Source organism: Melozone crissalis, unplaced genomic scaffold (assembly GCF_028551555.1).
Source record: "Melozone crissalis strain CALT ecotype California unplaced genomic scaffold, PUWL_Pcris_2 ptg000110l_1, whole genome shotgun sequence".
NCBI lineage: Eukaryota > Metazoa > Chordata > Aves > Passeriformes > Passerellidae > Melozone > Melozone crissalis.
In genome coordinates, this window is record NW_026535887.1 from 3,465,853 (window position 1) to 3,489,000 (window position 23,148).

Sequence of the window (23,148 nt, forward strand, 5' to 3'; positions counted from 1 at the left end):
ATCCCACCAAATTGTCTGTGCTTGGTGCTCCCTTGGAGCTTCTCCAAGATCAAAACCCAGGCAGGAAAAAGCTTCCAAATGTGGGGCCTAGGACTTAGGATGAAACTGGGGCTTGGATTTATTCCCAGGTGAGAAATGTTTTGGTTTGTTGAAGGCTCAGGGTCACCAGATCCAGGTTGGCGTGAAGGGACATGTCCCTGGAGTTCTGTTACCTGGGAATAGCAGGAATAGCAAAATAAACCCCAAATAAGCCCAAAACTGGGTGTGACAGACCCCCTGCAAACCTCTCCCACATTCTGGGGCTCAGCTGATCCTTCTGGGTCAGGAGGGGACAGCTGAGCCAGGAATAGCCAAAGGAAAGGTCTGGAACTTGGAAATGGAGGAATGGGGTGAAATAAGAGAGGTTTGTGTGGAACTTGGATCTGACCCACCACAAACTCTTGGTGCCATCACTGGGGCTGAATTCTGAGGGAGGTTTGAGCTCTGTGGGTGAAGAGTGTGACTCAGTGCCTCATTTGTTTGGGATCACATCTGGGGTTGGATCATTACTGAATCCATTTCTTCAGATCACCATTGGCATGAGGAAGCTGAGGCCTGCAGGATGGGGAGGGAGGAAGATCCATTAGAAACTCCGCAAGGAATAAAATACCCAAATTTCATCTTTTCTTTCTTAAATGTGACCATCCTGTGGTGAAGGAATTTTCCTGATATCCAACTCTAAACTCCTCTGGCACGACTTGGGGCCATTTCCTTGTGTCCTGTCCCTTGTTCCTTGGGGGCAGAGCCTGACCCCACTCTCCCACAGAGCTTTGTGCTGAATTCTTCCCATCAAATCAACTCGGCCACGTTTCTTTTATTGCTTTCACAGCTTCATCTTTTCTTCTTTCATGCTCTGTTTGACTCTTTAGTTGTTCAGATGACTCCTGAATGTTTAAATGTTTATTACCCAGATCCTCCTTTGACATCAACAAGGCTCTGGAGCATCCCAGGCCCGCCCTGCTCACCTGAATTCACAATCACCTGAGCGAGGCTCTCACGCCACCCCAGGGACCCCAGGGCAGCCAGGTTCTGCTCAAAATATTAAATAAACATATCAGCTCCCCTCCAGAAAGCATAAAACAACATCAGGCTGGATGAAAGTGATTTGTACCTCTGTGATACAGCTCGGGCAGGAATCTGTAAATGCTCTGTGCTGTGCATAACTCTCAGTTTGGCCTTTTCCAAGATAAAGTGGTTTTTTCATGTACAGCAGCAGTGGCAGAGCTGATGGAGAAATCCTCCCTTCCCCTTTTTATCCTGGGATAAATTCCCTCCCTGCTCCAGGGATCTGGAGGGTCACGGTGGGACGGCCCTGCCTGGATATTTCTGTGTCCATCACACTGAGGGTTCAGCAGCAATTAGCCACAATTGACAATCAGTGCATCACTCTTAAATCTGAATGCCTTAAATCTGAATTCTGGAGCAGATTTATCCTCGAAGTTTGAAATCAGTTTGTAGTTTGAAATCAGTTTGTAGCAGCAATTAGCCACAATTAACATCACTCTCCACACTCCCTTCTCCATGCCTTAAATCTGAATTCTGGAACAGGTCCTTTTCCTCACAGTTTGAAATCAGTTTGTAGGAAAGACCAGACAAGCTGAGAAAGGACCAAAAGTTGTTTGGTTTTTTGGGTTGGTTTTTTTTTTTTTTTTTGGTTGTTTGGTTGTTTTGGGTTTTTTTGGGATAAATTCCCTCCCTGCTCCAGGGATCTGGAGGCTCTGGGTGGGACAGGAGACCCCAGCCCTGCCTGGATAATTCTGTGTCCATCACACTGAGGGTTCCAGCAGCAATTAGCCACAATTAACAATGAATACATCACTCTCCACACTCCCCTCTCCATGCCTCCAATCTGAATTCTGAAGCACATCCCTTTCCTCAAAGTTTGAAATCAGTTTGTAGGAAAGACCAGGCCAGTTCAGAAAGGACCAAAAGTTCCTTAAGGTTTTTCTGAACTTTGTGCTTTTTGATTTTTTGCTTTTATTTTTCACTTCTGGCATTGTCTTCAAGGCTTTTTAGAGGCCTCAGAGAGCACTGGGCATCCCTTTCTCCTCTGCTCAGGGACTCCAGGCAGTAGAAATCCCAAGCAGGGAAGCTGGAAGGGGAAACCCTTTTTCCTCTGAATCAAAAATCAGGTGGAGGATTCAGAGCAAGCCCAGGTAACACTTTCTGGTCCTGGTGAGGCTCTTGCTGTTTAAACCCCATTTTTCCAAAGCTCTGTGACCTGCAGGTGACAACAGCAGCATTCGCTGCTTTGGGAGAACCCCATGGCAAGGGGAAAATGTGTTTTAAATGAGTTTTGCTTTCAGATTCTCAGTTCAAGGCAAGGAAAGTCTCAGCAGAGCATCGCAGAGCACATTTCCACTGAAAAAAAATGAAATTGCCAAGTGGTGTGAGGAGGTTTTTCCACCAGGATAAAGGGTGAAACAGGCTGGTTCTGACTGCTGAGGTGTCACAAAGGATTTGTGGCATTTGCTAAATTTCCTGCAAATGTTAATAGGTTTTTCACTCCTGTGTGTGTTCAGTATCTAGGGCAGCAGAAATGCAGGAGGTTGTCGGGAATTCCACTGCTTTATTGAGGAAAAAGCAGGATTTTCTCGCTGTGGAATATCCAGGCATGGGCTACAAACTCTGGGACTGAGCATGACTTCCAAATAGCTCCAGATTACCAAAGTTTCACAGCCAGAATTAGATTTATCGCATGAAAGGGATAAAAGCTAAATTTGAATTCCTGCTCAGGTCCTTTCCCTTGTGTCTTCTCCCCTCCTCTCCCTCTATCACCACCCAAAATTCTCTGGGATTTTATGAAAATTTCATCAGAGGTCGTCACAAAGGGCGAGGATTCTGCTCCAGACTCACCCTTAAATTAAAAAATCACTGAAAAAAAGTGATTTTCTGGGTCAGACAGGTGTTAAACCTGAGTGTACAACTGAGGTGGCTGCAGAGGGAGCAGAGGGAGCAGGGATGGAATGGGAGCATTTTCCCTAAGCAGCGTCACTGTCACCTGGGAAATGAGCAGGGCTGGCACTGTCCCTGCTCTCAGGGTCCTCCCTGCCTCAGGGGTGGCAGCTGAGGGGTCCAGAGGTGTCCCCACATCTGGAGAGAGCTGGAGCTGCCATTCCAGGTGTTCCCGTGGCCACCCCATCCTGCAGGGACCAGGAATCTTTGCCTGCTGTGGATGACAATATCAGGAATATTGGCTGGGACATTTCCGGAGATATTGGCTGGGACATTTCTGGGGTATTGGCTGGGACATCTCTGGGGTATTCCTGGGACATTTCCAGGACTATTGGCTGGGATAATGACAGGGATATTGGCTGGGACATTCCCAGGAATATTGGCTGGAATATTCCCAGGGATATTGGCTGGGACATTTCTGAGGTATTGGCTGGGACATTCCCAGCAATGTTGGCTGGGACATTTCTGGGATATTGGCTGGGACATTTCCAGGAAATTGGCTGGGATATTTCCAGGGGTGTTGGCTGGGATATTTCCAGGAATATTTGCTGGGACATCTCCAGGGTAGTGGCTGGGACATCCCAGGGATATTGGCTGGAACATTTCTGGGGTATTGGCTGGGGCATTCCAGGAATATTGGCTGGGATATTTCCAGGGATATAGTCTGGGACGTTTCCAGGGATATTGGCTGGGACATCTCCAGGGATATTGGCTGGGACATTTCCAGGGATATTGGCTGGGACATTTCTGAGATATTGGCTGTACTGTGTCCCTATGGCAGATGTGGCACCTCATTGGCCCTGCTGGTGGCTCCCAGGGGAGATGGGGTAGGTAGAAGCCATCAGAGCTCCACTTGTTCCTGGTTTGTCCATCACTAAACCCAAATCATGGACTCACAGGATCATGGAAGTTGGCAAAGATTTCCCAGCCCATGGAGTCCAAGCTGTGCCCAATCCCCACCTTGTCCCCAGCCCTGAGCCCTGAGTGCCACCACCAGGTGTTCCTGGGACACCTCCAGGGGTGGGGACCCCAAACCTCCCAGAGCAGCCCCTTCCAGTGTTTAACAACCCTTATGGAGAAGGGATTGTCCCAAAATCCCCCCTGTCGGAGCCTGAGGCCGTTCCCTCCCCTCCTGTCCCTGTTCCCTGGACTGTCCCCTCCTGGCAGGGACTTGTGCAGAGCCACAAGGGCCCCTGAGCCTCCTTTGCTCCAGGCTCAGCCCCTGCCCAGCTCCCTCAGCCCCTCCCGGTTCTCCAGGCCCTTCCCAGCTCCCTCAGCCCCTCCAGACCCTTCCCAGCTCCATTCCCTGGATCCTTTCCAGCCCCTCCTGTTACTCAAACCCATCTTTATTCCAAGGCCAGGTTGGACATTGGGGCTTGGAGCACCCTAGGACAGTGGAAGATGTCCCTGCCCGTGGCCAGGGTGGCTCTGGATGATCCTAAAGTCCCTTCTCACCCAGAGCATTCCATGATCCCCTGAAAAGGGAGGATGGGGAGGTTTAGGATGGAGGATGCAGCTGCAGCTCGAGCTTTTCTCAATCCCACGTCAATCCTGCATCACTCCTGGGCTGGTACCGGGGCTGTGCTGCCAGGTTTGGATCCTCAGCGCTCAGCCCTCCTGTCCTGCCAGCCCGGGCAGGTTTTTGTTCGATTGGGCAAGTTTTTGTTCGATTTTCCCCAGATTTCTGCCGTTCCCTGGCAGCAGGAATCAGCAGTGCCCTGCTGCCATCTACTGGGAGCTGCCGAGGGAAAGGGAAACATTCGAACATCCCCGCGCTCTGCAGGGAGACTTTTCATTGCCAAATCTTAATTCTCTGCCTGATTTTACTCTCGATAAATCCTGTGGTTGTGCCTGGGTGCCCAGGTTGCCTGAGGGAGGAGCTGGTGGAGGGAACCTTCCTCTGAAACCATCTCTGAGCTCCATTGGTGTGTGGAGAGCATCAGGTCCAGCAAATCCTGACCTGGATGCTTTGCTCAGAGTCAGGAGTCTCTGCAGAGCCCCTGGGATGCTCCCCTGCCACCTGTGACAGTCAGTTCCACTGGATCCCATTTCCAGTTCCCTGACTCCCATTTCCAGTTTCCCTGACTCCCATTTCCAGTTCCACTGGATCCCATTTCCAGTTTCCCTGACTCCCATTTCCTATTCCACTGGATCCCATTTCCAGTTTCACTGGATCCCGTTTCCAACTCCAACATTTATAGTTTTCCAAAAGTGACAGTGGATTGGAGGGTGACAGTGCCACCTCTCCAATGACACTGGACAGACCAGCAGCCCATCAAATTTCTCCTCCTCCATAAAAGAATGCAAAACAATGAGTTACTTACAGAAAGTGTGTGAGAGAGTTTGCTACAAGAATGTCAACATCAGAAGGCTTAAAAAATCTTAATTTAAGTGGCAAAAAAACCCTTTAAAAATTTAAGGGGAAAAACATCTTAAAAACTTTAAGGGAAGCATCTCAGATGTTCTCCTTGGGGCTGCCCTCAGGCCAGGATTAAATTTGGGGTGTTTGGGATCATTCAGTTTGAGCAAACCCCACATGAGCTGAGTACCTAGGGCACTCTGTTCCCCCTCTTCATAGCCGAGTTGTGAAAGGTAAAAATCCCCAAATTTTCCCAGTCTGGATCCCAGGAAATCCCTTCCCTGCAGGGGATGAGGGCCAGGAGAGGCTCTGCAGGAAAAGCTTGTGGAAGGTTGTGCTGTTTCCATTCTAGGCTGGGCTCCTGTGTCTGCAGCCTGTCTTCGTTTGGGCCTGCAGCTTTTAATTAACAAAGCTGCTTTGGTTTTCAATTAAGGACTCGCTTACAACAAAATCCGTATTTTCTTCCCCTTTCTTTTCCGCCTTGTTTGCTCCCTCCTGTAGCTTCTGCTGAGCTTTGATCTCAGTGCAGGTTTAATTAGCTGTAATTAGTGGTTTCACCGCATTAACCGAAAATCAGAGGATTAAAAACCACCCCTCAGCTCCGTGGCCTCCTCCCCACCTCCCTCCTCCTCCTGCTGCCCCAGGGGGATTTGGGGGATCAGAGGGTCCCTGTGTGGCCCTTGCCCAGTGCATCCCAAAGCTCCACCTTTTAATGGGATCATTAAAATTCCATGGGATCATTAAAACTCCCTCATCCATGGATTCCATTCTCAGTGAAATCTGCCAGGAATTTTTAGGAGGGCCCCAATCTGTGCCTTCCCAGCATTTTCTGGAGCATTTTTTGGGGTGTCTCCCTGCTTTCAGGGAGGTGTCCTGAACTCAGACCTTCTATTAAATTTTTCCAAAAAATTCCGTTTGGAATCATGGAATTGCTTAGGTTGGAAAAAGCCCTCCAAGATCATTGAGTCCAGGCCTGCCCAGGCCACCACTGCCCCACGTCCCCAAGTGCCACATCCACATGGATGTTAAATCCCTGAGGGACAGGGACTCCACCTCTGCCCTGGGCAGCCTTTTTGGGAAGGAATTGTCCCAAAATCCACCCTGAGGCTCCCCTGAGGCCGTTCCCTCTGCTCCTGTCCCTGTTCCCCGGCTGTCCCCTCCTGGCAGGGACTTGTGCAGAGCCACCACAAGGGCCCCTGAGCCTCCTTTGCTCCAGGCTCAGCCCCTGCCCAGCTCCCTCAGCCCCTCCAGGTTCTCCAGGCCCTTCCCAGCTCCCTCAGCCCCTCCTGGTTCTCCAGACCCTTCCCAGCTCCCTCAGCCCCTCCTGGTTCTCCAGACCCTTCCCAGCTCCCTCAGCCCCTCCTGGTTCTCCAGGCCCTGCCCAGCTCCCTCAGCCCCTCCTGGTTCCCCAGACCCTTCCCAGCTCCCTCAGCCCCTCCTGGTTCTCCAGACCCTTCCCCACATCCTTTGGCCTTTTCAGCTTCTCCAGCTTTCCCAAACTTTCAGCTTTTCCAGCCCTTCAGGAGCTTCTGGAAGCTCGGGCATGGCCAAGCCCTTTGCTGAAACTTCTCAGCATAGGATGGGGAGGAGATTTTGGAGTATTTTGGAGATTTTTGGAAGATGTGACTCTGCTCTTCTCCCTGGATGTGCTCAGTCTCAAATGTTCCTCCCCAGGACAACCCTTGAGGTTTTACACCCCCAGAGTAGCTGGATCAGGGGCTGAACTGTCCCAGCACTGCTCTGCCCTGGCTGTGGGAGGTCACAGAGCACCCACTCTCCATGGGGATGGCTCCAAGGGCCAGCAGGAATCATCTGGAAATATCAGCAGGAATCATCTGGAAATATCAGCAGGCTCTGGGAGGCACCAGTCCTGCTCAGCCTCGCCAGTGTTGACTCAATGTTTTATTTTGATCAGGTTTTCCAGCCCTTGCCCCAGGCGCTGTTAATCCTCGCTCTGTAACCTTTAAAGAGAGAGGTTTTCGTGTTCTCTGCAATGATTTTCATGGCCTGGACAGGGATGTCTGAGTAAAGAGATTAATTCAATTTTCCCAAACTGGAAATGGACTGAAAAAGTGAGAGGCTTCATTGACTTTTCCTCGCTGGCTTTGTGGCGTGGTGGAGAAACAATCAATGGGGTGAACTTCTCACCAGGCAGAACCTGGTGTTCCCATTCCAGGCTCAGGAAAATGGGAATAAACATTTTTTAAAAAGTCAGTTTTGGCCAGAACGCATTCCTCCTCAGCCTTAAAACCACCAGGATATATTCTCCTGGAAATGAGTTCCAAACAAATCCCTCATTTATCCCCAAGGTGACAGTCTTTTGCTGATATGTGCTTTCTGGAGACTAATAAGTTTTGAATGTCTTTGGGGAGGGGGAGGGGAAAAAAAAAACCTATCAAAGTAATTACTTTGTGTTCCCAAGCTCCTTATTTGTGTAGGTGCCTGTGTGTTTATCTCCCTCTGTCATGCTGCATTGCTAATGGTAATTAAAGGCAAGGGATTTTTCTTGCTGGGAGTTTTTTTTCTTATTATTTTCCACCTTTAGTAGTTTTGGCCTCGGTGACAGTGCTCTGCCACTGGCCAGTCACTTGTGGAAGTGCTTTAATAGAAGGTCTGAGTTGGAATCCCAGCTGGAATTGGATAATTTAATTTACCCAGACCTGTGCAATGTGAGGTGGGCACTGGTTTTCCAGGTCAAGGTTTGACAGCACATCTTGGAGGTGTCAGTGGCCACTGTCCTCTCTGCGGTGGCTCTGGGAAATCAGGGAGAGCTCCTCAATGTTTGCTTTATTTTCACTGAATTTGGGGTTTGGGTGGTTGCAGCAGAAATACAGAGCAAACCCATGTGGCCTGTGGCTGGCAGTGGGGTGGGGTGTGTCACTTTAATTTGGATATTTAATTTATCCGGGAATTGGATAATTTACTTTATCCAGGCCTGTGCAATATGAGGTGGTCACTGTTTTCTTCAGGCTGAGGTTTGACAGCACATCCTTGATGTGTCAGTCCTGGTGGCCACTGTCCTCTCTGTGGTGTCTCTGGGAACTCGTAGAGAACTCCTCAATATTTGCTTTATTTGCACTGAATTTGGGTTGTGGGTGGTGGCAGCAAAAATATGGAGTGAACCCACATAGTCCATGGTTGGCATGGTAGCTTTGATTTTTTTAAGATTTCCTGAGCCTTCTGATGTTGACATTCTTGTAGAAAACTTTCTCACACACTTTCTGTAAGTAACTCATTGTTTTGCATTCTTTTATGGAGGAGGAGAAATTTGATGGGCTGTTGGTTTGCCCAGTGTCATTGGAGAGGTGGCACTGTCACCCTCCAGCCCACTGTCACTTTTGGAAAACTATAAATGTTGGAGTTGGAAATGGGATCCAGTGGAACTGGAAATGGGATCCAGTGGAATTGGAAATGGGAGTCAGGGAACTGGAAATGGGATCCAGTAGAATTGTAAATGGGATCCAGTGGAATTGGAAATGAGAGGGAAGGGAAGGGAAGGGAAGGGAAGGGAAGGGAAGGGAAGGGAAGGGAAGGGAAGGAAAAAGGGGAAGGGAAGGAAAAAGGGAAAGGGAAGGGCCCAGGGCCAATTCCTGGTGGGACAGAGGCAGGAAAAGGGAAACTGAGGAAAGGACAGGAGCAGCAGAACTGAGAGGACCAACAGGGTCAAGCTATGGCACACATTGGGGTGGAGCAGGGATGGCAGCAGGTGTAGGCCAGGAACAGCAGGGTTCCAGCTCTTCAAATTGTTCAGGGGAGGTCTGGACTGGATTTAGGAACATTTTTTTTCCCAGAAAGGGCTCTAAAGCACTGGCACAGCTGCCCAGAGCAGTGGTGCAGTCACCATCCCTGGAAGAGTTCAAAACCACTTGGATGTGGCACGTAGGGATCAGGGTTAGTGGTGACCATGGCGGTGAAGGGGTTGCACTGGACACTTGAATTTTGGCAGGTTGAGACACATTCCTCTGTAATTAATTACTCTTTAATCAACAAAATCTTAAATTCATTGACTTTTGGTCTGCCTTGGAGGTTTTAGCCAACTTAGGGCTGGTGGTGAGTCCTGGTGCAAAGCTACACGTTGAGCTGGTGAACCTAAATAATCCTAAGTAATCCTAAATAAAGATTTCCACCAGCTGCATTCTGCAACCAGGAGCTTCATCCTTCACCTTCTGTGAGGATCCATGCCTAGGGATGGATCTGTAACATTCTCAGCTATCACTTCTTATCCTCAGGGTTTATTCCCAAAAAAAGTCCCAGGATGGATTTTCCACCTTTCAGATGCTGAGAGCTGGGGCTGCCCCTGCTGGGAACACCCAAGGACCTTCCTTTGGCCCTGAAGGATTGATTGGTGATTATGGGGGGAATTTGCCCTCATGCCAGGGAATGTTCTCAACAATCATCCATCTCCTGGCTCTGGGATGACAGAATCATGGAATGGTTTGGGTTGGGAGGGATCAGTAATCCCCCTTCCTCCTAAAATCTAATCCAAATCTCACCTCTTTGAGTTTAAAACTTTCCTTTTGTCCTGTCACTATCTGTGGCCTGTGTAAAAATTTGCTTTCCATATTTTTTTCAATTCATTCTCTTTAAGACTGCAAAGAGTTTAAGGTCTAACCAAGATTTTATGATTTCATGGGCTCAGTGGAGTCAGTTGGGGACAAGATGCCCCTCAGCATTTTCTGACCCATGGAGGAGCAGCTCCACATCAGCTTTTTCCCTCCATTTCCCCCCTTTTCAACTGTGCAGTAACATCTTCTTTGGGGCAATCACAATAAACAATAAACCCCTCAAAATAAATCCCTTCCTCCTACAATCTAATCCAAATCTGACCTCTTTTAGTTTAAAATTTTCCTTTTGTCCTGTCACTGTCTGGGGCCTGTGTAAAAAGTTAGTTTCCATCTTTTTTTTCATTAATTCTCTTTAAGACTGCAAAGAGTTTGGGATGTAACCAAGATTTTGTGATTTTATGGACTCAGTGGAGTCAGCTGGGGAAAAGATGCCCCTCAGCATTTTCTGACCCATGGAGGAACAGCTCCACATCAGCTTTTTCCCTCCATTTCTCCCCTTTTCTCCCTTTTCAACTGTGCAGCAACATCTTATTTAGGGGATTCAGCCTCCCCCGTGGTGTTCCCCAGGAGCTTTCCCAGCAAGGCGCGATCCCCCCAAGCTGGATTTTGTGTGATTGCCATAATTACCCTCTGACCTCCACCCTCCAGCAAGATGAGACAGCCCAAAAGGAGAGCTGTGATTAAAAAAACCAAAAAGAAAAACTAAAAAAAAACCCAAATAAACTGAGAAATTATTCTTGAAGTGCCAAAGGCGAGAGGCTGCGGGGCAGGAACGAGCGGGGAATGCAGATCAGGCAACGCCGTCTATCCAAGGTGGAGCCTCTGCCATTAAAAATTCCGACTCAAATGTGGGAAACGTGGAGGGAAGGAGGTGAATTATTGATGGGGAGCAGGGATTACCATATCTGACAGATGGAGACTGTCTGAGAACATTTTGCAGAGTGGCATCTGCACCGTGCCTGATTGGCGTCCCTGAACTTTCGCGCGTCAGATGTCGGATATCAACACACAAACTCTGATGTAGCAATTAAATCTGTCCTCTGATGAACCTGGGCCTCGTAGCCAGGAGAAATCCACACATTCAGAGGATGTCCAAATGCCTCTATTCTTATTTTTTAGGGAGCTGTTTGAATAATTGCATCCAGAGCACTGCATTGAACACACACACGTAAATTGATGTCGATATATTTAAACATATCCAGGAAATTATGTGCAGCTTATGATGTCTTACTCCAATTTTACTGAAGGCTGCAAAGCTCCTCTTGTCTTTCATCATTTGTATTCCAGATTTGAGCTCAAATAATACAGAAAAGCTCTAAACTTCAGCTGCCACCTCACGTCACAGAGGTGCATTAACACCTAAAGCTCAAATGGGTCTCTCAAGTGGATCTTCTCCTAAGGAAGTTGTAAATCAGACAGGATTCCACCTTGTCGTGTGTGGAAAAACAAAGAGGAGAAGGAAAAGTGCCAATAAGAGCAAGTTTGATGCTGTGGTAGGAAACAGCTTGGATTGAGAAGAAGCAAGATACAAAATATGGCTTTTTTAATAGGATTCAGTGCACAAACTCTGATGTAGCAATTAAATCTGTCCTCTGATGAACCTGGGCCTCGTAGCCAGGAGAAATCCACACATTCAGAGGATGTCCAAATGCCTCAATTCTCATTTTTTAGGGAGCTGTTTGAATAATTGCATCCAGAGCACTGCATTGAGCACACACACATATGATGATGTCGACATTTAGATTTATTCAGGGAATTATGTGCAACTTATGATGCCTTACTCCAATTTTACTGAAATCTGCAAAGCTCCCCTTGTCTTTTATCATTGTATTCCAGATTTGAGCTCAAATAATACAGAAAAGCTCTAAAATTCAGCTGCCACCTCATGTCACAGAGGTGCATTAACACCTAAAGCTGAAATGGGTCTCTCAAGTAGATCATCTTTTAGGGAAATTGTAAATCAGACAGGATTCCACCTTATCATGTGTGGAAAAACAAAGAGGAGAAGGAAAAGTGCAAATAAGAGCAAGTGTGATGCTTTGGTGGGGAGCAGCTTGGATTGGGAAAAAGCAAGATACAAAATATGGCTTTTTTAATAGGATTTAATAGGATTTTTAAATAGGATTCAGTGCCTCAGATCCCGGGTTGTTTTCCTAAGCTCAGCCCAACGCGGGAAATGGGTGAATTTTTCTGCCATCTGTTAAAAGTGGGGTGCTGAGGAAAATGCAGTTTTCCTTCATGGAGAATGTGCAGATTTTGGGAACCATCAGGAAAATGTGCTTTGAGTCCCTGGAGGGGCTTTCAGGGGTGGAATCTGGGATTGGTTACTCGAGGAGCATCACTATTAGGAAAAATCTCTTCAGCCAAAGAGCAGGGCTGGAATATCTGTCCCTGGAGGGATTGAAAGCCTTGGGATTGTGACATTTGGGGACATGGTCAGTGGTGGCCTTGGGAATGGTTGGACTGGATGTTCTAAAGGGCTTTTCCAGCCTGAATGGTTCTGTGATTCCATGATTTTGTGGGGTGGGATCCACCCCGTTGGACACACAAGGAGCTCCCCTCACAGAATGGGTGAGTTTGGAGGGAACACAATGGGGTCCTTGGTCCTTGTCACCCTCAGAGCAACCTTTGAGAGAACAGAGCAGTTCTGGGTTCAATGTCTCCAAAGTGCCTGGGGAAGTTCTCAAATGGGAATTGCGAGAGGTCGAAAAAACTTGAAAAAAATTAATAAATTACTACAGAAAACTGCAGGTTCAGCTCTTGCAGCAGAGTCCTTTGGGGAGCCTGGAGGGTTTGTGCAGTTGAAGAGGGAGGAGATGAAAAGCAGTTCAGAGAATTGCTCTGCTTTTGATGGCTCTGAACTACTCCACCATCCAGAAGCAGTGCAGGGACTCTCTTCTCTCACTCTGTGGGGACCAGTTTTGTTTCCAAGGAGCTGCAGTGGAGTCAGTCCATACAAAGTGACATTCAAGTGACACAACTCCAGGATATTCCATGAGTAAAACTTGTTTTTTCCATGCAGTGGAGAGTGGAGATAGAAACCCCATGTATTCTGGGTTTTGCCTGGACTGACATTGCCTTGATAATATTTTCATTTAAAATGCTTCAGATTTGTGCTGTCTGGCAAAAAAATACTGTAGTGAAGCTCTGTTGGATGAAAAAGTTGGGATAATTGGAGGTAAACCCACCAGGAATGGCCAGCAGAGGCCATGGCTGTGCTGCACACAGCAGTGTGGGAGCTGCTCTTTTAGGGGCGGTGGGCTTCAATCCTTCTAAATCTGACTTCTGCCCTCAGAATGATCAAGAGAGAGAAGCAATTTCAACCAAAAATGCTGGAAATGAGCAACAGCTGCCCATAAAAACCTGTGGCCTCCAACCTGGAGGTTTCCAAGATTGGTAGATGTTGGGATGAAATGTTCCTCAGGCCAGTGGCCAGCAGAGGAAGCAAGGAGCAGAGGGTTGGAGCTCTGAATCCCTCATCCAGGAGATCCACAGCTCCATGCTGATGGCTACCACTTCTGGACATCTCAGATTTTGGCACTGAACCCATCCTGGTTTCTTTCTGCCACAGTTAATACACTGTGGTTCAATGGACCTGACCACAGCCTAGTGCTGCAGCATGACACTCAACTATTGACTACAACTACTGCAGGAAAATTGACTCGATGAACCTGACCACAGCCTGCCACAAGAAGATGTTGACTTGTTGGACCCAAACTCAACCTACCCCAGGCAGACAATGACTTGTTGGACCCAACCATGACCTACCCCAGGCTGACTTTGACTTGGAAACCCAACCATGACCTACTACAGGCACACATTGACTTGTGGAACCCAAACTCAACCCACACTAGGCTGACATTGACTTGTGGAACCCAACCATGACCTACCACAGGCAGACACTGACATGAGGAACCCAACCATGGCCTACTACAGGCTGACATTGACTGGAACCCAACCAGGACCTACCTTCCCATTGTGGACCCAACCATGGCCTACCCCAGGCAGACATTGACTTTTGGACCCAAACACAACCTACCACAGGCTGACATTGACTTGTGGAACCCAAACTCAACCTACTGCAGCCAGACATTGACTTGTGGAAACCAACCATGACCTACCCTGGGCAGACATTGACTTGGAAACCCAACCATGGCCTACCACAGGCTGACATTGACTTGTTGGATGCAACCATGACCTCTTATAGGCTGACACTGACTTGTGGACCCAACCATGACCTACCTGTTTTTCTTGGCTGACTTTGACTTGGAAACCCAACCATGACCTACTACAGGCACACATTGACTTGTGGAACCCAAACTCAACCTACACCAGGCAGACACTGACTTGTGGAACCCAACCATGGCCTTCTACAGGCAAAATTGACTTGTGGAACACAATCATGGCCTACTACAGGCAAAATTGACTTGTGGGACTCAGCCATGGCCTACCCCAGGCTGACTTTGACTTGTGGAATCCAACCATGGCCTACCACAGGCTGACACTGACTTGTGGACCCAACCATCACCTACCCGTTTTTCTTGGCTGACTTTGACTTGTTGGACCCAACCGTGACCAACCCCAGGCTGGCATCGACATGGAAACCCAGCCATGACCTCTTACAGGCTGGCACTGACTTGTGGAACCCAACCATGACCTACAGACATTGCCTTGAGGGCCCTGCTTGAGCTTCTGCCCCAGTTCTGTCCCCACCAGGCAGATCCCATCGTGTCCTTCACCCATCAGCAGCTCCCAGCCATTCCTGGTTTATCCAAGCTCAGCTGGCACCGCCTCCCCAGTCACATCCAGTTCCACTTCACCTGATCCTAAATAAATTGGAGGCTTGCCACAGTGATTGTTGTTCCCAAAGGGAAGGGAAAATTGTGGGATTTTTTTGCTGACTGGAGCAATCTCTGCTGCACTTTTGTGGAAGTGCTGACTCCCTCTTCTTTCAGGCTACATTCGTTTCCACCTTCCCTCCAATTTATGCATGAGGCAAGGGGAAAAAAAATCCCTTAATATTCCTTATAAACTGGCAGATGGTATCGATAATTTTATTTTTTTTTTTTACTATATGCAGTAAAATGCAAATGTGTGTGGCTTATTTGCAAATGCTGGCATTAATAACTGATATTTAAACAGGTCAGATTAACACTTTTACCGATCTATTAAAAAGATTCCTTTCCAATCATTTGCACACTCAAAATCAATTTTAATATGACATGTAAATTGAATTTAATTTTTTTATACAAAATTGCATTTATCTTCCTGAGCCATTAAATTTACTATTTAATATGTACTTTCCAGCTCACTTGGCTAGAATTTCATTGCTCTTTATCTGTATAAATTTAATTAGCCTTGATATCATCAGTATATTATAGAACTAATTAAAGATTTAGATAAGTGCTGAGGGTGCTTGTTTAATACCCTATAAAGTTCCATTTGGAGAGGGAGAATTTCCATCTCTCATTAGGATCAGCCGGTTTGGAGCTACAAGGAGTGGCTCAGACATTGTTTTTGTGGGTTTTTTTTTGAAGAATTATTTAATGGGCTTTAATGGGTTTATCCTCCCTTTGAAAAGCTGTGTAATTGCTGTGTCTCGCTGCACGCTGGGAGGGGGCTCAGAGGTGCTCAGGGATTGGGTGTCAGTGCTCTGCGGGGATGCTCAGGGATCCCCATTCCCAAAATCCTGGGGTTGCTGAGGTGGGAAAAGCCCTCCAAGGTCACAGAACCCACCCTTGTCACCAGCCCTGAGTTCCACCTGCTTGGACACCTCCAGGGATGGGGACTCCACACCCATCCAGCCTTTTCCAATGTTTACCAACTTTTCCCATCCAACAATTTGGGAAGAGAATTCCAGATGGATTAAGGGAGCAGGGAGAGTTCAAGTTTTGTCCTAAAAAATGAGGAAATTCCCTCTGATCTCTCTGCTTACCAAGTTTTTCCATGAGGAAATTCCTTCTGATCTCTCTGTTTTACCAACTTTTTCCATGAGGAGATTGTGGTGGTGTTCACAGGGGTCCCAGGACGAGGGAAGAGACAAGGATCTGACTCCATGTTTAGAAGGCTGATTTATTATTTTATGATATATATTATATTAAAACTATAGTAAAAGAATAGAAGAAAGGATTTCATCAGAAGGCTTGAAAGGAATGGGAAGAATGATCATAAAATCTTGTAACTCTCAGAGAGTCCAATACAGCTGGGCTGTGATTGGCCATTAATTAAAAACAACCACATGAGACCAATCCCAGATGCACCTGTTGCATTCCACAGCAGCAGATAACCATTGTTTACATTTTGTTCCTGAGGCCTCTCAGCTTCTCAGGGGAAAAAGTCCTAAAGAAAGGATTTTTCATAAAATGTGTCTGTGACAGGAAATTCCTTCTGCTCTCTCTGTTTTACCAACTTTTTCCACGAGGAAATTCCTTCTGAGCCTCCCCTGGAGCTCCTGTTCCCAGCAGGGCAGCCTTGTCCAAGTGATGGGAGGGAGGGAAAAGGAAATAAGAAGGAAATATTAATGAGGAAATAACAGATAAGGCAGATAACTATCAGGATAAAAAGGAGGAGGGAGGACAGGAGGGAGCTTTGGGAAGGGTGGTGATGTTCTGCACGTCCCTTCCCCTTCCCTTTGCTAATTAATTCTGCATTTAAGAGCTGATTTCTCATCCATGTTTGACAAAAAGCTCTGCAGTGGTGACAAACCCAGTGACAGAGCTGCATGTGGCGCCCAGAGGTGTTGGCTGGGAGGGTTTTTATCCAAAATGGCTTTTTCTGTATAAAAAGCAGCCCCCAGGTGAGCTGATTGATATGTAGGGCTTCATTCACTGTCTCTGTGGTTTAAACTTTAAAAGGGAAAATAATTGGATTTTCTAACGAGGTTGTCTCTAATTAGAAGGCAGTGCTTGTGCCCTTTTGAATAAATACACTTGTTTTTCTTGCCTGGCTCTGTAGTGATCAGAGCTCTGTGTGGGTACTGAGCAAGGGGTGAGGGCTTCCCACCTCTGATACTTTTTCCTGCCTTGGATAAATGACTTAATTTTAATTATTCTCCCAGGTTTTTTTTAAAAAAACATTATTGTCCTTCCATCCTTTGATGATTTATTAAGGGCTGTGATTTGCAGAGCTACCACAGGAGCGTGGAGCACCACTGTACTCCAAATTCACTTTTATTTCTTCCTCTCCTGCTTTGTTTCCTTTCCCAAATCATTCCCCATCTTGGAATTTTGCACGTTTTTATGTTTTTAATGGGGTTTTTCACATTCTTGTGGGTTTTTTTGTGTTCATGTGAGCACAGCCCCAGAGCCACCTGTGCCTCCTGTCCCAGATTGTGCCACGTGTGGCGATGGGGCAGCTGCTTGCCAGGGGCTGTGGGTGAGGTGAGCACAGAGAAGGTGGAGATCACAGGGATGGGAACATTTTGGGGTTTTCCAGTCCATGGAACCATGTAGGAGAATGTCCAGGCCTTGCTGTGGTGTCCGAGGGGAGCTGAGGGTGACCAGAACAGCAAAGCCATCCCTGATGTGACCTCCCCTAAAGCATTTTGGGTTCTTCTGGAGGCACGGAAAGAACATTCCCACTGGTGTCCCCAGAACTGCTCCGGGTTGATTGAAAGTCAAGGGATAAATCTGCAGGAAAGTCCATCAGGATTTACATTCCCTCATGGAAGATTTACAACTCCCCCTGATGGAGCCATGTAGGGGCTTTTTCCTCACCCCAGGCACGCAGGAGAAGTGTCTAGGCCTTGGTGTGGTGGTGTCTGAGGGGAGCTGAGGGTGACCAGAACATAAAAACCATCCCTGATGTGACCTCCCCTAAAGCATTTTGGGTTCCTCTGGAGGCACAGAAGGAACATTCCCATTGGTGTCCTCAGAACTGCTCGGGGTTGATTGAAAATCAAGGGATAAATCTGCAGAAAAGTCAATCAGGATTTACATTCCCTCATGGAATGGTGTCCTGAGGGTGGTGTCCCTTGTTTTAGGGTTGCAGCTGCAGTTTAGGATGAGCAGGATGGAAAGAGGAACTGGATCCATCCCTGGAAGTGTCCAAAGCCAGTTTGGAGCAACCTGGGTTGGGGAAGGTGTCCTAGTTGGGATTAGATGATCCTTAAGGTGCCTTCCAGCCCAGCAGTGGCTGGAAAGAGGAACTGGATCCATCCCTGGAAATCTCCAAGGCCAGGTTGGAAAGAGGAACTGGATCCATCCCTGGAAGTGTCCAAGGCCAGTTTGGATGGAGCTTGGAGCAACCTGGGACGGGGATGTTGTCCCATTTGGGATTAGATGGTTCTTAAGGTGCCTTCCAACCCAGCAGTGGTTGGAAAGAGGAGCTGGATCCATCCCTGGAAGTGTCCAAGGCCAGGTTGGAGGAACCTGGGATGGGGAAAGTGTCCCAGTTGGGATTAGATGATCCTTAAGGTCCCTTCCAACCCATCCCATGTGTGATTCCATGAAAAGCCTGGAAGCTGTCACCTCCCATCCCCGTTTTCCATCTCGTCGTCAGGAGCTCCCACATTTGCAGATCTTTGATTTAAAATGCTGCTCACTGATGTGTGTGTGTGCAAACATCCCCTCAGCCTTCACCAGGTGCAGAGATTACAGTAATTGCTGCTTCACCTGCGTTTGCCTTCGGTGCTCTGAGCTTTCAAAATTCCCTTTGCAAGCTCCTGCCTGGAATTCATCCCTCCTGCCCCATTATTCTGGGCCTGTGACCATCCTCAGCTCTTCCCCATTCCCAGCTCTAATAACTCCAAAAGGAAAATCCCATAGGATTTTCTTCTTTCAGCCAGGCCTGAAAATCCATTTCTTCTGCATTACTTGACCGAAATCAACAATTTCAGTCACCTTCACTGAAGTCAACAATTTCTTGCTATTTTTTCCTTTTTTTTTTGCACTCACTCATCCCCCTCTATGTTTAAATGTCATGTTTCCACCACGATCTTCAAATATCAAAACTGAGGGATTTTATAACCACAGCTTTGGTCTTTGTTATCATCTCCAGTTTCTTGCTTGTTCTGCCTGGTGGTTTTTTGTAAAATCCCAGAATTTGGGTTGGAAAGGACCTTAAAGATCATCCCAAGCCCCTGCCATGGGCAGGGACATCTTCCACTGTCCCAGGGTGCTCCAGCCTGGCCTTGGACACTTCCAGGCATCCAGGGACAGCCACGACTCCTCTGGGAATTCTGTTCCCCACCCTCATCATAAAATCTTCCTTCTATCCTGCCTCCCTGTCCCCTCATTCAGTTTTTATCCAGATTTTCCATAAGTGCCTCCTACTTAACCTTTCTGACTTTCCCATTAGAGCAGCAATTCCGGGTGCTGCCAAAGCCCCTCCCTAATCCCCCAAAAGAGAGGGAGATAAGGGACAGAATTCATATTTTTCCCTTTTTTTGTTCCCTTTGGCTAATTCAGCGCCCAGACTGGAATTCCTGTTCCTGCCTGATGCAGAGCAGGCCCCCAGCCACGCCAGGAAGGGATAATTAAAGTGGGATCCTTTGTTCTGAAACATCTCCTCCTCTGAAGAGGAGATCAAGTCATTCTCAGGGAAATCAGGATTTCATTTGGAATTCACCTGGCCACCTTTTGAAAACTTTAGTTTTCTTTTTTTTTCTGGGTTAGAGGTGAACATTAGCATTTAAATGGAGAATGGTATTAATAGCCCTCAGAGGAGCTGGGCTCATCCTCATTGCCTTTCCTGAGATTTTTTTTTTTTTCCCCCTAAATGAGAAAGCTTCTTAATTTTTATTCTCTTTCTCCAAGAACAGAGTTCAAGAGACCATTTTTTAATATGGGTATCTATAGATATATGAGCTCAAAATGCCTCCTTGCAGAATGGGTTCATGGTTGGCAATTTGTTGTAACTTCTTTCGAAAGTGCTGCTGAAAAACCAACAAAACAAACTGGTTTGGGAATCAGGTGGATTCAGCACTTTTGGTTTTGCCCGTGTTTGGATTTTTTTTTTTTTTTTTTTTTTTTTTTTTTTATTTTTTTTCCCTGCAGCTGGGAACCATTTCCATCCCATTATAGGGATATTTAACTTCCCCTGTCTGCTCCTAGCACAGAGCTGTGGTGGATCTTCAGGGGCAATTCCAGATGGATAAAGGGAACAGAGAGAGCTCAGTTTTATCCCAAAAAATGCCCCAAAAAAATTCAAGGCAGCTTTGGACCCAATCCCATTGCCAGTGGTCAGAGGAACAGGCCATGAGTGTCTCGGTTGGGATGTGAGCTCATCACATGAAAAATGGATTTTATTTTTTAAAAAATTAACAAACCTTTGTAATCCAAACCATCAAAACTAATTAATTATCCTGTTTGAGCAGGATGTTAATGATTTGGGATCCCTCAGGCCGTCCTTCACTTGTCATTCCCCAAAATGTGCCATCAACACTGGGGCTGGATGCCCATGGAGAAGTTTTTTACCATCCTGAAGAGCTGAAAGCCTGGAGCAGATCAATTCCCTTGTAAAGAGAAGCTCTTATTCCACAGGAATTTGGGAGAATTCCTATGGAATAAGAAGGACCTTCCTAAGAAGAACAGGTCCCTAAGAACCTGTTCCATGTTTTTTGGAGTGTAAAATCTCTCCTGTCAGATCAGCCTAACAAATCCCATCGGTGCTTTTCAGCATAACACAAATAGAGTGAACATGGAAATAAAAGGATTTCCCTGTTGGAATGAGTCCCTGGGGCACTCTGTTCCCATCAGCTGCATTCCCACAATCCTAGAATGAGTTGGGTTGGAAGGGACCTCCAAAACCATCCTTGCCATGGGACATCTTCCATGTGCTCCAAGCTGCATCCAACCTGGCCTTGAACATTCCAGGGATCCAGGGGCAGGGAAGTTTTGCTTCAAAGCAAAAACTCTGTGGCTTTTTTAATGTGACAGAGCACCTTAAAGGGAAAAAAGCATCTAAAAGGAAAAAAAACTCATCCTAGAATTAGTTGGGTTGGAAGGGACCTTCAAGATCATCTCTGCCGTGATAGGGACACCTTCCATCTACCCAGGCTGCTCCAAGCCCCATCCAGCCTGGCACAAAAACATGGAACAGATTCTTAGGGACCTGTTCTTCTTAGGAAGGTTCTTCTTATTCCATAGGAATTCTTGTCCCAAATTCCTGTGGAATAAGAGCTGCTCTTTACAAGGGAATTAATCTGCTCCAGGCTTTCATTCCAGGGATCCAGGACCAGGGAAGTTTTTCTCCGAAGTAGAAAATCCATGGCCTTTCCCATGTGACAGAGCACCTTAAAGGAAAAAAAGCACCTGAAAGGAAAAAAAAACTCATCCTAGAATGAGTTGGGTTGGAAGGGACCTCCAAAATCATCCCTGCCATGCGACACCTTCCATGATCCCAGGCTGCTCCAAGCCCTGTCCAACCTGTTCTTCCAGGGATCCAGGAGCAGGGAAGTTTTGCTCCAAAGCAAAAAATCCATTGCCTTTCCAACGTGACAGAGCACCTTAAAGGAAAAAAAGGGAAAAAATTACTAAATCTACACAAACTGACCACTGGACAAGCCCAGCAGCACAGCCCCATCCTCTCCTCACAGCTCCTTCCTCACCTGTCCCAAATCTGAGCTGACTGAAGAATTCCTGCCCCTCACAGACACAGGACTCATCTGTCACTCTTCTCGGGATCAGATTATTTTTTAATTAAAAAATTTCCTCTCTAGAAGAAAAGGGGAGCAGGCGAGGCAGCAGGGAAGGAGCACAAGGTGTGCATTTTTAATTGGGTGCAATTAAAAACCTGCCGCTGTACCACGGCAGCGCCTGCGGCCAGGCCCGATTTGCATGATTAATTATTCACTCCATTACAGAGCCTGCTCAACTTTGCCTCCCTTGTCTTTGAAAGTATTAATAAATATTGATCAGACGCTCTCCTGTTTGCCTTCGCCCGAGCAGCTCTGATGGACTCAGCCTCTGATGTTATCAAATAATGAAATATGAAAGAGGGAGTGGGACGAGCCTCTTGTTCCGTGATTTTTTATTTAGGCTCTTCATTTTCCTCTCACAAGTGTGTTTGTCCCTGCCATTAGAAACCCTCTTTTGATTGTCAAGTGGTGGCTGAGGGAAGCGAGCTGTAAAGGATGGAGGGAATAAATAAATGGAGGACAGTGGGGGGAATCTGCTCCATGGAAAGCTCCAGATTCACTTTAAAACCACAAAGGAGGCCAAGTGCTTTGTGGTTTTAAAGTTGAGGTTTAAAAACCAAGGAAAACAGTTAAAAGTTATCAAAAGCTCAGTCTGTCACCTGACAAATAGGTTAATAAATAATTATGTGGGATTAGCAAAGCTAAGCAAAGAGCAAATTTAGCTCCCCAAGATCTCTTTTGGCTTTAATGTGGGCCAAGCACAGGGAAGCTGATTTACCCTTCCCAGACCATCAGCCTGGGCAGGAAAAGCTCCCAGGACTCAGCCAGGGGGTATCTGGGGGCAGAAGAGAGGAGGTCAAAGCAGGGGTGGAACTGGATGGGCTTTCAGGTCTCTTTCAACCCAAACCATCCTGTGAGTCTCAATAAAGGAGATTTCTGGCACTTTGACTTTAAGACCTGCCCATGTTGGGTGCCCAGAGCAGCTGAGGCTGCCCCTGGATCCCTGGCAGTGTCCAAGGCCAGGCTGGACAGGGCTTGGAGCCCCCTGGGATGGTAGAAGGGGGAACAAGAGGAGCTTTGAGATCCCTTCCAACCCAAACCCCTCTGGGATTTTCGGATGAGGTTCAGCAGGAAGATGTCTGTGCTTTGTTCAGCTTTCTCTGCTTGTGGCAATGTCAAATAAAAGCAAGAGCTCATGGAATTCTGCAAAAGCAAAGGTCTGGGCCATTGTCATGATCCGTCCTTACTAACGGGGTTCGTGATGGTTCATGGATTGATCTTGGTGCCAAAAAACCCAACACAGCACAGGGGATTTGCAGTGATAATCAAAACAAAAGCATCTTTATTGAATGACCACAGCAAAATGCGATAGAGGGATTAAGGGAGAGAAAAAGATAGAGAAAGAGAGAGAAAAGAGAGAGGGAGAGGGGGAAAGAGCTACCAAATGTAGAGATGAAGTCCTTTGGTCCAGTCTGTCGCAGACATCTTTTATGAAAAATTCTTTCCTTAGGATTTTTTGTCCTGAGAAGCTGAGAGGCCTCAGGAGCAAAATGTAAACAATGGTTATCTGCTGCTGCGGAATGCAACAGGTGCATCTGTGATTGGCCCGTGTTGGATGTTTGTAATTAATGGCCAATAACAGTCAACTGGCT

At 47.0% G+C, this 23,148-nt stretch overlaps 1 protein-coding gene across 1 annotated transcript in view; it reads left to right on the top strand.

The window, feature by feature from the left end:
* EXOC4 (exocyst complex component 4) overlaps nucleotides 1–23,148 on the top strand; it is a 361,901-nt gene that overhangs the window by 335,686 nt on the left and 3,067 nt on the right. The window lies entirely within an intron of this gene.